This window comes from Ambystoma mexicanum, chromosome 14 (genome assembly GCF_040938575.1).
Source record: "Ambystoma mexicanum isolate Mex_15411 chromosome 14, UKY_AmexF1_1, whole genome shotgun sequence".
Lineage (NCBI taxonomy): Eukaryota > Metazoa > Chordata > Amphibia > Caudata > Ambystomatidae > Ambystoma > Ambystoma mexicanum.
Genome location: NC_090940.1, coordinates 464,262,806 through 464,278,760, shown reverse-complemented (window position 1 = coordinate 464,278,760; position 15,955 = coordinate 464,262,806).

The window sequence follows — 15,955 nt, the reverse complement described above, 5'->3', positions numbered from 1 at the left end:
ATTAATAGTGACTGTGTTTGAACTTGCTTGCCATATTAGTGTTAGTGTATTTTATAAAGTGTGTTTTTAAATAAATAATTACATTCTTTTATACCCAAGCTTTGGTCAGTGTTTGCTTGTGCTACTGTACTTTTGTACCTATCTTGTATACTATATATACTGTCTAACTCTTCTTGAGAGAAGTCTGGCTGCTCAGCCACAGCTAACAGGTAAATCTTGGTGGTACAGACTGCTACCAAGTGGGTTTACTGCCAACACCTGTAGTCTTAAGCCTTTTGCAGTGGTCCCTAAGGGAACTGAACAGGTTTCTGCCTAACACTTCCACCTGTAGAAAAGTGCAATGGTTCTGATAGAACAGCACCCCAAACATTTTAAAAGTCTGCGGACAGTCCGAAGACTTCTAAAAATGCACTGGGCCCTGCAGCATTTCATTGACACTTCTATTTTTGAACTGTGAAAGGCGGCTCTGAAAAGAGCCTTTTTGTTTTGGTTTTTGTTGTTTTATATTTTTTTGGGTTTTTTAAACACGACACACAAGGAAAGGAGGGGAAAGGAGGATAAGGAAGGGCCACCAAACACGGGGATAAGAAAGGGCAGGTGGGGAGAGGAAGATGTAGGGTGGGACTTATTCAGGTAGTGGGCAGTCCTTCTCATGCTCGTTGACCGCAGTCTCGAAAGCACTTCGAAGGGTCTCCCCCTGCAGAGTACTGCATCACAGTACATGCAGAATACTGTGACCCTCGAAAAGTAAGGGTCAACAGCATCATGTATGGCCTGTGAGGCAGCTGGAGGGATGCGCTGTCCCACAGGAGTGTCTCTTGTGGTGGCAGGAGCAGAAACGGAGGATGCTGCATGGGAACTCAACCTACTACGTTTATCGCAAGGTACAACCTTACGAACAGCCCCACCGTGGAACGACCTTAGGTGTCGCTTCATTGATGTAGTACCATAGCTATACGAACCAGGCTTGCCACAACTCAGCACCATCTGGCACTGAGTGCAGCGCAACTTGTTTGCACATGCTTTTGGTACTCCATCAAGAGTGGTAAATAACCTCCACACCCAAGATTCATGATGAGTGCTAGTAGTAGGTACTTCCACTACCTCATCCTCTTCATCACTCTCCTCTGCATCCTCACGCCTGTTCCCCTCTGCAGGCCCTTGGGAAGGTGGTGGTGGTAAAGGGGGTGGGAGTGATGCTGAGACAGCAGTAGAACCAGCAGCAGCCATGGATGCCATCAGGACAGCTCTTAGCAATCAGCAAAAGCAAATAGCAAAAGCAGCAAAAGCAGGTAAATCTGCAGTAGTAGAAAGACAGAATGAGGATCAGCTCTGGGATGTGGCCTTTTATAGGGGTGCTGGGGTGCGCTTCGTGGACACCCGCGCCTTCCGCTGACACTTTGAACATCAAGAAAGGGCTTAAAAAGTTCCAAAAAAAGAATGTAGATCGCCAGGGACATTGTCTGGGACATATGCAATGGTGAACTTTTACTGGAAAATACTTTGGATTACTCAAAAAAGCACTTTTTAAATGGTCGGGGGCCCAGACAGTGTCCATAAACAAGGACCCACGCTGACCATGGGTGCGGTCACATGATGACACCGCGGACACTTTTGCAAATGGGGCAGCTGTTCATAGAACACTAAATGTGCGAGGTCGGTTGTGCGCATGCGCATGGATGTTTTACGGACAGTATTCCAGTCCCCGAACTAATTAAAAGTGCAACACATGTGTGGCGGACAGTTACGGACAGCCCCGCTGTATGTAGGGCCCAAGAGTGTGGTACGCATGTGCACGGGTGTTCTACGGACAGTGTTCAAGTCCCCGAATAAAATAAATGTGCGTCAGAACTTTGTGGACAGGCGGAGGGGATATGTGTTCTATGGACATATTCATTCAGGCTGCAGACATTGCGAACATGGGGAATGTTCTTAGGACACCTTAATTTGAATAGTTACAGACATGCGGACGGATTTAGTGTCCTACAGACACACCCATTTTAACTATGAACAGTGCGAACAGGTATAGTGTCCTTAGGACACTCCCATTTTGATTAATTACAGACAGGCGTACATCTTGTGTGTTCTAAGGACTCCAGTTTGATTACAAACAATACGAACAGGTATAGTGCCTTCAGACACCCACATTTTGGTTAATTGCGGACAGGCGGACATCTTGTGTGTCCTAAGGACACCTCCATTTTGATTGCGAACAGTACGAACAGGTATAATGTCTTTAGGACACCCCCATTTTGGTTAATCCGCTCTCCGCGGACACCCTAACTGCCTTTTTAAAAAAAATAAGACACAGGAATATACTAACAACACACTTAAAATGTTATTATTGTATAACAGTATAAACATTGCAAAAGAGAGGGGGGAGCAGAAACTGAAACAAATACAGGGGAATTAGGGGTTTGGACATGATGGATGGGAGGGGAGGAAGGGATGAAGTCTCATTGTAACATTTTTCTTGCTGTTGAGGGTTTGAGGTTAGTTGTCTGGGACATGGAGAGGGGGAACAGGTACATGTGGGACAGTGATATTTAATGTTTTCTTTTATGTGGTCCTCTACAAAGTGTCTTAAAATAATGCCATTTTTCATTAACATATCCATTTTTAGTTCCATTCGCTGAAGAGGATTTTCAAATTTCTCTCTTGGTATATTATTTTTAGTGTCTGTATGGTCTGTTTAAAAAAAATGTGTTAAGCGCACATAAAGTAATGGTTATTAATTGGCTTATATAGAGGAATGTTGTGTCTACCATTAGTATCACTGTCTTCACTCATTTCATTCCGTGGGAAATTTTCTTCCAGCCATTCCAAAGTACTGGACATTTCTGTGTAAAAAAAAAATATATATTAGCTTTAGTGTACCTAATCCAGAAAGTTTATAAATATATAAAATAAATGTAGTGTACTTACTAGATTCTTGTTAAGTTTTGCTGTTACTGCTGTGTAGGTCTGCTGTTGCTTTTTGCTGTGCAGTTTATGTGAGGTAATTATGTTGGAGTCATATTTATTTTGTTTTGGTATATTCCAATCTGGTGCATATGCTATTCAAATGGATGGTTGATGTCTTACATATACAGTTTCCACTTCTTATTTATTATTAAATGTAATGTGTTTATGTGCTGCTTTTTGAACTTGTTCAGTGTTTCTATTGCATGATACAACAATGTAAGATACCTCCTGAGTTTTTGGATAGTATTGATGTTGGCCGAGTCCATCCGCGGACATGTGCATAGTCTGCAGACATCAGAACCACTAGCACAGGTAGAGTATTCAGTATGTTCTATGTTATATGTATAGAAACTAAGGGAATCCTAGGAAACATGTATAAAATGTATATTATCTATATCTATATTCAGTGAAAAAACTTTGTAAAAGGGGTGTTATGGTTAGGTTGAGCTACTAAAAACCTATGAAATTCAGTGAAATAAATTTGTTAAAGGGACGTTATGGTTAAGTTGTGCTACTAAAAACCTATGAAATTCAGAGAAAAAAACATTGTTAAAGGGACCTTATGGTTCAAGTTAAACCAAAAAAAAACGGAAATTCGCCAGTTATGGTACGCTAAGCTACCATAACTCGTGCCACCACAGTGCACTGCTAAGACTAACACCCAGGACATCAAAGATGACATTACAAAGTAAGCACAAACAAGTAAGTAAGCAGGGCAATCTAGAAAAAGGAACTACAGTGAGGAAATCAAATCAAGAGGCCAGGGCCAAAGTCAATGGACCAAAGTCTTTGCAGAGGATCACACAGTTCAGGGTAGTTCGCGGTTAAGTCTTTGCCAAGAGTTCAGAACGAAGTTGGTCGGACGAAAAGTTACTTTAAAGCATAGAGAATGACAAGCCCTCGGATTGGCGAAAGATTTCACACACTTTCACTGCAGCTGGACGAAACGAACAACCGGGTTAGCACAGTACCTTTAGAGCACAAGAATGCTGTAGCTCAGGCAGACATTCCTGGCAGGTCCTGCAGGCTCACGGCTCTTGAAGCGACTGTCGGACTGACAAGAAGGAGCAAGACTGGTGGGTCCTGCACTGCCCAGGAAAGAAACCAGCAGCGGAGTAAAGCGAAAAATAAAAGGTGCACTCCTTAAAATGCAAGCAGAGTCCATTCCTCCTGGATATCCGGTTCACTGTAGCTCTGTACAGCAAATTCGCCCAGAGGAGGGAGGCCTGGCTAGCAGTTTGGCGAACTGGTTGTTCCCACCAGCTCAAGGGGAGAAGATTACTTGCAGATCTTCTCTGTCGTCGAAGTTTGGAGATTCGGACCCACAGCAGGGCTTCACCAGGAAGTTCAGTCGTGGTAGAGGTCCTTTCTGTCAGCTTCTCTTTGGTTCTCTCAATCCAGTGGTGACCCTGCCTTCTCAGTCCAGGAGAACTGCTTTTTATGCAGTTTTTCCCCCCATTCACACAACCTGGCTGTCAATCACGCAGCAGGGTGGATGTCCTGGCGGGACAGTCACCTAGCCAATCAAACAGGAGTATGACTGGGGTTACCAAGGGAACCCATGGCAGGGATCCTAAAACCCCTCCCTCACATCCTGCCTACCCAGACTTTCAGGTGCCTAAGGAGGGCTTCTGTGCAGAAGCCCGCCAAACGTCACCGAACAAAGGGACCAAACCTGGTATGGCGTGCTGAGTAAAACACGAGAAAGACATTTACAAAAAGAAATGGCGAATAAACCCAGCCGCAACCGTATAAAAACGTATATGTTCCAGCGGGTTTAAGTTCGAGGCTACCAAGATAGCCTAAAACAATACCAAGGCTATTTAAGAAAACTGCGGTACGAAAAATAGGGTAGTTACCACAGCCACCAGCCAAGTCTTAATGAAAAGGGAATGAAACAATGTTCCATGAGAGACACACAAAAAAGGGATAACTATTAACCCTTTCCAGTACTCAATGTAAGATAGTTTGTATTGGGTCTGTGGTTTTAAAAAGACTAAATAGGTTAAGGGCAACTTTACCAGTTCTGGGAGACAGTAGTCAGTCCCAGAAAATGAAGTCTTAGTTGGGAAGTCTAAAAAGACAGCCCTGTGTCACTGCACTGAAGGTGCTGTGTAACACACAGTAAAAAGATGATGCCTATGAAGTAGATGAGGTTCCACAGTCTATGAACACAAAACATGTTAAACACGCACAGCAAAACACATGTAAGGGTGGGAAAAAAAAGCTCACACTCTTACCAGGTGAAAAAAATAAATCCTAGAAATCCAGCAAAGCTGCTGAGGGACTCAGTAGGTAAGGGAAATGAGCGATTCTGGAGAATTCTCCCTAACACTCACCCCCCCTCCCCCAGACTAAGGGACGGGAGGATTTAATCCACTCCTGGATGAATCTCTTCACTATAGTCAGTTAAAAACATCCTAGAGAGACCATCAGCATTTTGGTAGTGACATACTGCTCTGTGCTCAATGTTGAAATCAAAACCTTGCTGGCAGATTGACCATCTTAGACGTTTTGGGTTTTCCCTGTTCATTTGCATTAACCCTCTCAAGGGTTGGTGGTCAGCTTAAATCACAAAAGTAGATCCATACAAATATGGTCTAAACGTCTTCAAAGACCACACAATGGCAACGCATTCAAGCTCTATGGTTGCCCACCTTGTTTCTGGTTCCTTCCGTTTCCTACAGATGAAGCAAATGGGGTGCTCCCTACCTTTCTCATCCAGTTGACTAAGGACGGCATCTAGACCTGTATTGGATGCATCTGTCTGCACAATGAAGGGTTGGTGATAATCAGGAGCTCTTAGGACTGGAGCTTGACAAAGGGCTTACTTCAGGTTTTCAAAGGCTTGAGCGCACTCCTCATTCCATCTAACCTTTTTAGGGAATTTTGGAGAGGAGATTACATTCAAGGGAAAAGCTATGGTCCCATAGTTCTTTATGAAATTCCTGTAGTACCGAGTGAGACCTAGGAAGGCTCTCACTTGGGTTTGAGTAGTAGGGGTGGCCCAGTTTTGTACAGTTTGTGCTTTGCAAGGCAATGGCCTTATCTCCTCCTACCTCATGACTAAGGTAGACCACTTTGCTCTGACCAATTTGACATTTGCTGCCTTTATGGTCAGATGGGCCTGCTCAAGAGCATGCAAAACATATCCTAAATGATCAACATGTTCTTTCCAAGTAGGGCTGAACACTGCAATGTCATCCAAGTATGCCATGCAGGAGTCCCCCATCCCATTCAGAACTTGATTGACCAGCCTTTGGTATGTAGCAGGTGCATTCTTTAATCCAAAAGGCATAACCTTGAACTGGTAGAGGCCTGCTGGGGTGGAGTATGCCGTTTTCTCCTTGGCATGGTCTGTCAGGGCTATTTGCCAATAGCCTGACGTCAGATCAAATGTACTGAGGTACTTGGCTGAACCAAGTCTATCCACCAGTTCATTTGTCCTTGGCAAAGGATGGGCATCAGTCTTAGTGACCGCATTTAGAGCTCTATGGTCCACACAGAATCACAACTCCTTGGATCCTGCCTTTGATACTAGAACAACTGGACTAGACCATGGAATTTTAGAGGGCTCTATAATCCTAAGATCAAGCATCTTGTTGACCTCTCCTTTGATGTGGGATCTCACATGTTCTGACATTCTGTAACCTCTGATTTTCACAGGTAGACAGTCACCAGTGAGAATATCATGCTGGCCCCAAGGGATCAAGCCTGGTGAGAGTGAAAGCAGGGAGGCAAACTGATTTAACAGAACTTTGCACTCCTCCTGTTGTTCAGATGTCAGTTGAGAAGAGAGATTGGCTCCTTATATGTTCCCATCTAAAGGTTGGCCTCTGAGGAGGTCAGGTAGAGGTTCACTCTCCTCCTCCTCTTGAGCTGAAGCTAGAAGCAGAGCCCCCACTTCTGGTCTCGAAACATATGCCTTCAAACGGTTGGTGTGAAAGACTCTGGGAGCCTCCTTAGGTCTGCCTAAGTCCACCAAATAGTTCACCTCTCCAAGTTTGCCCAAAAAACTTGACGGGTGCTATCCATTTGTCCTGCAAGGCCCTCTGCCTTGTTGGCACCATAACTAATACCAGCTGGTCTTAAAACTCACCCATGCTGGCCTTCTGGTCATGCCAGAGCCTGACCTGCTTTTAAGTTATCACTAGCTTCTGCCATCATGTGTGACATTCTCCTCCGGTGACCTATCACATAGTCAGTTACTCTGACTGGCTTGGGGGAAGGAGCACTCTCCAACCCCTCATTAATCAGGGCCAATGGACCACTGACTGGATGGCCATAGAGAAGTTCAAAGAGACTGTAACCAACTCCATCCTGATGGACTTCTCTATAAGCAAAGAGAAGGCATGGCAGTAGCAGGTCCCACTTTCTCTAAGGGGTTCCTCTAAAGCACCTATCATGCTCTTCATAGTACGATTAAACCTCTCTACCAGTCCATTTGTATGTGGATAGTAGGCGGTAGAGAACTTGTAAGTGACACCACAGTTTTCCCACATGGCTTGCATGTAGTGGGATATCAAATTGGATCCCCTGTCAGATATCACTTCCTTAGGAAACCCTACTCTGGTAAAAATACCAAGTAGAGCCTTAGCCACAGCCTGAGCCGTAACAATCCTCATAGGTATTACTTCAGGATGCCTAGTAGCACGATCTACTATGACCAGTATAAACCTGTTTCCTGAAGATGTGGGAGGGTCTAGGGGACCAACAATGTTGATGTCCACCCTCTCAAAAGGAATTCCCACCACTGAGAGAGGCACCAGGGGTGCCACATTTTTGGCTCCGCTCTTACCAGTGGTTTGGCAAGTGTGACAGCTCCTACAGAATTTGTCAACTTCTGAACCATTTTAGGCCAATAGAAGTATAAAGAGAGCCTTTCCTTGATCTTTTTGAAACTCAAATGACCAGCCAAAGGTATCTCATGGGCCAACTGTAGGAACTGGAATCTGTTTGCTAGGGGCACTAGAATTATTTTGCAATCCACAGGGATAGACTCAGTCGGTTCACTGTAGAAGAGGCCATCTTCCCAGCTTAACCTATGCTTTCAAACTTCTTTCCCATCAAGTTGAGAAGCAGCCGGTTGTCGAAGACCCTCGAGAGTAGGACAGCCTCTTTGTCCTCTGCTGAAGGCTGCCCTGTTGGGCCCACCTTCTGCCAGTAAAGACAACAGGTCAGGATGGTCAACAGGGTCAAGATCTCCAACCAAAACAGTGTCTTCTTCCAGATCTGACTCTTCAGAAACTGGATCAACCACACAAGGTTGTACTTCACACTCTGCCTCAGCAGATGGAGGAGTCACAGGTGTGACTTTGGACAATCTTGGGGATGTCCTTGTTGGTAGCACAGTGGTGCCATCTGTCTTCTTCTCGGAGGTCTTGTGTTTCCCCTTTGCCTCTTTCTTTCCAGAAATAGCAGTGAGCAACTCCTGTGGAGTGGAAGTAATAGTTTCCTCTTTCAACTCTTCTGGAGAGCCTCGCAAGGTCCTCTCCCTTGCAGGCCTAGTGTGCTCCTGTTTCTTTTTACTGGGAGGCCTAGGGGTACTTGACACAACTCCAAGTGTTTTCAGGTCATTACCCAACAGGACTCTCCTAGGCACTTCACTGTGCACACTAACAGGTATTTTGAGAGTCAAATCATTACACTGGATGAGATATGGTAACTGGGGAAGCATTTGCACAGGGCCTCCAGCTAACTTGGTGAGGCGTTTGGGTGTTTTAGCAACATCCTCCACCTTGAAAAATGATTCATCCACCACAGTTATGCTGGCTCCAGTGTCTCTGATGGCAGGAGTCTCCTGGCCATTCACAAGAACACTTTCTTTATAATACTCTTTTGTATTATCTGGGATGGAATTACAGACATCTAAATTCTGTTGTTCGCACAAGCCCAGGGACAATAAAGAAACACCAGCTGAGACTCTCATGGGTTCATCAGCCAGTAGGTGAAAGTTTCCACTTGCCATAGGTACTTCCTCCTCTGGGGAGAAGGCTAAGGAAAAAGTGTGGACCCCTGAAGCTTTACCCTGGCATCTGGGATTCCCTTTCACATGGTCAGTTGACACACAAACATAACATTTCCCAAATGTCTTGATGAATGGGGGTTTGTTCTGACCTCCATCTGGTTTGGGTCCAGATGGTGCACTAGCCTGATTCGGTTTCCCTTATGTTGCTGTTTGTGGCCCTCTTTTGGATTGGAGGTATTAGAATTCTCCTTGTTATCTTTCGTTTGCTGCTTTCCCTCATCCTTCTTCTGAGTTGCCCCATAATTCTTGTGAGTAGCCCTGTTGGCAAGCCACAAGTCAGCAGCCTTAGCTAACTTCTTTGGATCTATCTCCTTAGAATCAGCCAAGTGCTGTCTGAGCTCAGGAGAGCAGGCATCATAAATTGACTCCAACATAACAAGATTTCTCATACTTTCATAAGTGTTCACTCTGTAACCCTTAACCCAACCATCTGAGTTTTTTAAACAGTCACACACCCAGATAGTCCAAGGGGTACCATCATGCTTTTTGAGGGTCCTAAACCTCTTAAGGTACTGGGAAGGGGTCTTCCCAAATCTAGCAATTAAAGCTAGTTTCACACACTCATAATCCATCCTATCCACCTCCCCCAACTCCATCACACCATCAGATGCAACAGTGGGTAGCCTAGAGAAGAGCCAAGGAAAAAACTGATTCCCTGTAATGTCTTGAATCCCATGGTTATATTCAAATATTGCCAACCATTCCAAAATATCAAGCTTAGCCTCATACATACCCACAATTTCTTTAGGCATACGGGGTCTCTTAGGACTGGAAGACCTAGAAGACTCTGGGAGAGAAGCATTTTCCATAGACAACATTTTCATTCCTAAGGCATGGTTCATCTCCATTTCTCTGAGCTTAAGTTCTTGATGCTTTTGTTCCATTTGAGCATTTAACCGTTTAAACTCCAGTTCAAGCCTCACCTTTTCTAGAGCATTGAATTCAGGGCTGAGTGTAGGACCTGTAGGGGTCCCAGTGGACAATGGTTGAGGTTGTTGAGCAGGTAAAGGAGCAGTGAGGCCTACATTGTGGGACACACCTGTTTCATCTAACTCATCAATAATAGACACATTATCATCCTCATTATTTTCCACATTTGTTGAGGGGTTAGGTATTTCAGACTCACCCTCCAGACATTGTTTCTCAAACAACCTTTCAAGCAATTCAGACTTTTTGCTTTTAAGAGAGAGATTCCTTTCTCTACACAGATTTTTCAGATAATCCACACTGTAACTAAGGATGGTCTCCTGACTGTAGCTTTCCATATCAGACATGATTAATATTGCTTTTTTGTGATGTTTAGACTTGTGGTTAGTTGATCCAAGGTAATAGCAGCACTCTAAGTGTAATCACTATACTTGATCCTCACCGCTGTACACCAGTTTTAGGCAGAATTACATGCAGTACCCTTTGGGAACACCACACACAATTAGGACTACAAGTGAAAGTACAAATTCAACATTGGCACAAGCCTGTATTACACAGTAAAGTGGTTGCGATGGCTGAACAGCCAGACTTGTCTCAAGAGTAAAGTGAGCAGTATCAATAGTTACACAAAGGACAGCAGTTACTATGATTCAAACAAACACTGACTCGAGGTTTCTGAGTAAAAGAATATACATTTATTTACACATCAGTTATTAAACATTTCACTATTATAAAGCACTTGAAAATCATGATTCTAATACACTACACCACACCCAATAGATTCTGGACAGGTTAGGCTCAAAATGAAGTGTGAGCAAAATGGCACTCTAGTAATAAAAAGGGAGGGAAAGACAAAGTTAGACAGAAGTGGAGAGGCACCAACAAGTAAGTAAGCAGGGCAATCTAGAAAAGGAACTACAGTGAGGAAATCAAATCAAGAGGCCAGGGCCAAAGTCAATGGACCAAAGTCTTTACAGAGGATCGCACAGTTCAGGGTAGTTTGCGGTTAAGTCTTTGCCAAGAGTTCAGAACGAAGTTGGTCAGATGAAAAGTTACTTTAAAGCATAGAGAAGGACAAGGCCTCGGATTGGCGAAAGATTTCACACACTTTCACCGCGGCCGGAAGAAACAAACAACCGGGTTAGCACAGTACCTTTAGAGCAGAAGAATGCTGTAGCTGAGGCAGAGGTTCCTGGCAGGGCCTGCAGGCTCACGGTTCCTGAAGCGACTGTCGGACTGACAAGAAGGAGGAAGACTGGAGGATCTTGCACTGCCCAGGGAAGAAACCAGCAGCAGAGCAAAGCAACAAATAAAAGGTACACTCCTTAAAACGCAGGCAGGTCCTTTCCTCCTGGCTATCTGGTTCACTGTAGCTCTGTACAGCAAATTCGTCCAGAGGAGGGAGGCCTGGCTAGCAGTTTGACGAACTGGTTGTTCCCACCATTTCAAGGGGAGAAGATTCCTTGCAGATCTTCCCTGTCGTCGAAGTTTGGAGATTCGGACCCGCAGCGGGCTTCACCGGGAGGTTCAGCCATGGTAGAGGTCCTTTTCTGTCAGCTTCTCTCCGGTTCTCTCGATCCAGTGGCGACCCTGCCTTCTCAATCCCAGAGACCTGCTTTTTTTGCAGTTTTTCGCCAATTCACACAGCCTGGCTATCAATCACACAGCAGGGTGGCTGACCTGGTGGCACAGTCACCTAGCCAATCAAACAGGAGTGCGACTTGGGTTACCAAGGGAACCCATGGCAGGGGTCCTAAAACCCCTCCCTCACATCCTGCCTACCCAGACTTTCAGGCACCTAAGGAGGGCTTCTGTGCAGAAGCCCGCCAAAAGTCGGCGAACAAAGGTACCAAACCTGGTTTGGCGCTCAGCGTAAAACACGAGAAAGACCTTTACAAACAGAAAGGGTGAATAAACCCAGCCGGAACCGTATAAAAAGATATATGGTCCAGCGGGTTTAAGTTCGGGGCTACCAAGATAGCCTAAAACAATACCAAGGCTATTTAAGATAACCACAGTACAAAAAATAGGGTAGTTACCACTGCCACCAGCCAAGTCTTAATGAAAAGGGAATAAAACAATGTTCCATGAGACACAGACAAAAACGGATAACTATTAACCCTTTCCAGTACTCTATCTAAGATAGTTTGCACTGGGTTTGTGGTTTTAAAAAGACTAATAAAGTTAAGGGCAACTTTACCAGTTCTGGGAGACAGTAGTCAGTCCCAGAAAATGGAGTCTTAGTTGGGAAGTCTAAAAAGACAACCCTGTGTCACTGCACTGAAGGTGCTGTGTAACACACAGTAAAAAGATGATGCCCATTGAGTAGGTGAGGTTCCACAGTCTATGAACACAAAAATGTTAAACACACCCAGCAAAACACAAGTAAGAGTGGGAAAAAAGGTCACACTCTTACCAGTTGAAAAAAATAAATCCTAGAAATCCAGCAAAGCTGCTGAGGGCCTCAGTAGGTAAGGGAAATCAGCCATTCTGGAGAATTCTCCCTAACACGTGCCTTTAACAAAGTTTTTTACTGATATATATATATATATATATATATATATATATATATATATATATATATACATATATATATCAGTAAAAAAAACTTTGTTAAAGGGATGTTATGGTTAAGTTGCACTACTAAAAACCTATGAAATTCAGTAAAAAAACCTTGTTAAGGGCACATTATGGTACTAGGTAAAATCGAAAAACCCCTGAAATTCGCCAGTTATGGTAGGCTAAGCAACCATACCTGCCCGCACCACTGTGCATTGCTAACACTAACACCCAGGACATGAAAGATGGCATCACAAATGTCATTGACGACATCACTAATGATATCACATGTGTAGGCCCTTTGTTTTTGTTCACTGCCATATATATATATGTATATTCAGTAAAAAAAACTTTGTTAAAGGGACGTTATGGTTCAAAGTAAAACAGAAAAACCCATGACATTCGCTAGTTATGGTAAGCTTAGCAACCATAACCCGCTTCACCTACGTGCATTGCTAAGACTAACACCCAGGATTTTACCTAGAACCATAACGTGTCCTTAACAACGTTTTTTTACTGAATTTCATAGGTTTTTAGTAGTGCAACTTAACCATAACGTCCCTTTAACAAAGTTTTTTTTTACTGAATTTCATAGGTTTTTAGTAGGGCAACTGACCCATATCGTGCCTTGTACAACATTTTTCTAGTGAATTGAATAGGTTTCTAGTAGTGACACGTAAACATACCAGTTACGAACATTTGCCTTCACTGCACACCTTCCGAAGAATGCCACATGATCATATGCTGGCGCACAGCATGTTGACGTGTTCGAAAACTCATACACAATTCACAATAAGATATGTGCCTCGTGGACAGTGTGGAAGTACAATTTGTGCTGCTGTGTGAACATGCAACCGCAACATTTTCTGTGCAGAACTCCAACACCTAATCGTACACAGCTTATATCAACGTAGTACACAGCACATACTTTTAACAAAACTGCTATTCATCTTAAAAGGACATTAGCTAAAACCATCCCTCCTCCGCAAAAAACACCACTAGTGCTGTGAAGAAACAGCTGTAGAAACACTGCCCCTAGCTCACAAATAATACACCCACTACATTTTCCACCTTCCCCTCCATATTACTGTTTGCTGCCTCTTTCCTCAGTGCCGTCCGCAACTTTCGGTCTTAGCTATCCTTCCAAACAAAAGCCATACATACACTAAAGAATTGTTCCTTTGTGACCCACCATTCACCAAATAAACGCATACACTACATCTGCTTTATATTTCGTAGTAAAGTACATAGACGAAATAAGATTTTCAAACAGTTCCATTTAATGTTTCTGGTATGCTAATGGGAATATTGTAGTGTTCATCCTCCGTTCCAGGGACTGGGACGGTGGACAAAGTGCCAGCAGGGCAAGTTATGAGGGCAACGGAACCAAAAATGCATAACGAGGTCTCTGGATCATTACCCCCCTTCTACTCCTAAAATGGGGGATGCAAGCCATTTGCAATGTACATTTCCAAACCAGTAACCCGTGGTATTAAAACAGATTACTCTGTGTCTTGAAGCGGGCCGCCTCTGGCGTCCCGCTTTAAGAAATAAAATCCTCTTCCAAGATGGCCACCATAGAAAGGGAAGCCGGGTGTTGCATAAATAGTCCTTCTTCGCTTTCCATTGGAGTATGCAAAAAAAAATGGAAACTGTGTGACCATATTGCCAGGAGCACATTTTTTATTCCCATTGAAATGTATGGTTATGTACAACAAGTTTACCACAAAGCCAGTCCCAGGTGGACATTGCCACTGTAATGCTATCTTTTCTCCATTCTGGTCATGGCCAGTAGCCACATTGCGCACATCATGACCTTATACCATTACCCCGACACAGTGGCCACTACCCATAGGTACAGCCTACCCCTCAGCCATTGAAGTTGTAGCGTTGTTTTTTATTGAAATAGCGACACTTGTCAAACACCAAAACAGTGCAACATCTGCAACACCAGTCTTTTCGGGCGTTACCAATCTGCCGTAGACACATTTTCAGGAAATGCACCAAGTTTTTTTCCCCAAAACTGTCAAATGACTGCCCAAATGAATTGTCATATTACGTGTGGAAAAAAACCCCAACAAACTCTGTGGCCTCAATCACAATCATGGCAGACATATTGAAACCATGAGCATTAGCGCTCACCTTCGTACACATATTTTTATAAGGTGCCCAGGTGGAAAGGTCAGAAGATATGATTGTACCGAGGATGCAACCATGTATGTTTGCAGAAACATTCATGTAGCACAAACATTTGCAGTGTACCTTACCATATTTTTCCTCTTTGACAAACATACTAAATCTGACAGCAGAGCGTGTTCATCCTGTGCTAATCTTCGCCATTGCTGCAGCTGGCTGACATAAGTGGCCCTGACGTCAATAAAGCATAATGGCTGCCCTTGACCTTCACATAACCAACCCTAGTGATATGCAGTACCTTTCTCATTGCCGATCCTCTCCAGCATAGCCAAATGCGCTCATAAGCACCTACGTGCTGTGACGCAGCACCTGAAAATTAACACACAGTAACGTACCATGCAGCATGTGACATTTTTAAGTAATAAACTAGTTTTTAAAAGAAATAGTAACATTTTTGAATTTGTAAAGTACTTTTATTTCACAATAAACTGTGCAAGAACATCGCAGTAATCCCATTTTCAAACACATAATACATTTGTTTCTTCGGTCGTTATTGAAAATGTTAATGGTGAAGCACACGTTGGTTTTTTCCAAACACAAATTATGCGTTTTCGATAAAGCAACCCCTTTGTTTGCGCAATGATTTTCAAAACTTCGCCATGACCTTTTGCCTACACCACAGTAAAAGATGTTATGTTACTCCTAATAGACACTTCAGCGTACGGACAAAGAGGGCCGGCGCGATCATCCCACAGAATTATTACGGGCTGGCAGCCGGTCCCCAGCAACTGCATTTGGCAGCTGAAGAAGCCATCACTCGGCATCTGGAAACCATGACATGCACAGTAGCTGGTCGGGAAAGTTTAAAGAAAACACTTATCAATAACCAACCTTTACCAAACTATTTAAAAAAAGACAAAAAGAACGTAGGAACTAAGAAACAAATCGAAGTTGCCATACAAAAAATGTTAAGTAAATAGTAAATAGGTTTCAACATGGGTATAGCTATTGACAGGCTACAAATGCCAACAATTTGCACACTCTATAAGTTTAAAAAAATGACAACTACACACAAAGATACTATTGTAGGTACCAAGGCAAAAGTAATGTGCAAGCATTTGCAAATGCCACCTCGTGATTCCAGAAAAGACCAACAGAACGTGCAAAGTGATACAGCAACCGATATGGCCAAACATGACATTTTAAAGGGAAAATAGTAGCATTCGACAAGGGTGAATGAATGCATAGCCTGAGAACGCGGACAATCTGCACTCTCGGTAAGGGGGAAAAAAATAACAACTGCATAGAAAGGTAATACATCAGTAATATTGTCAAAAATAA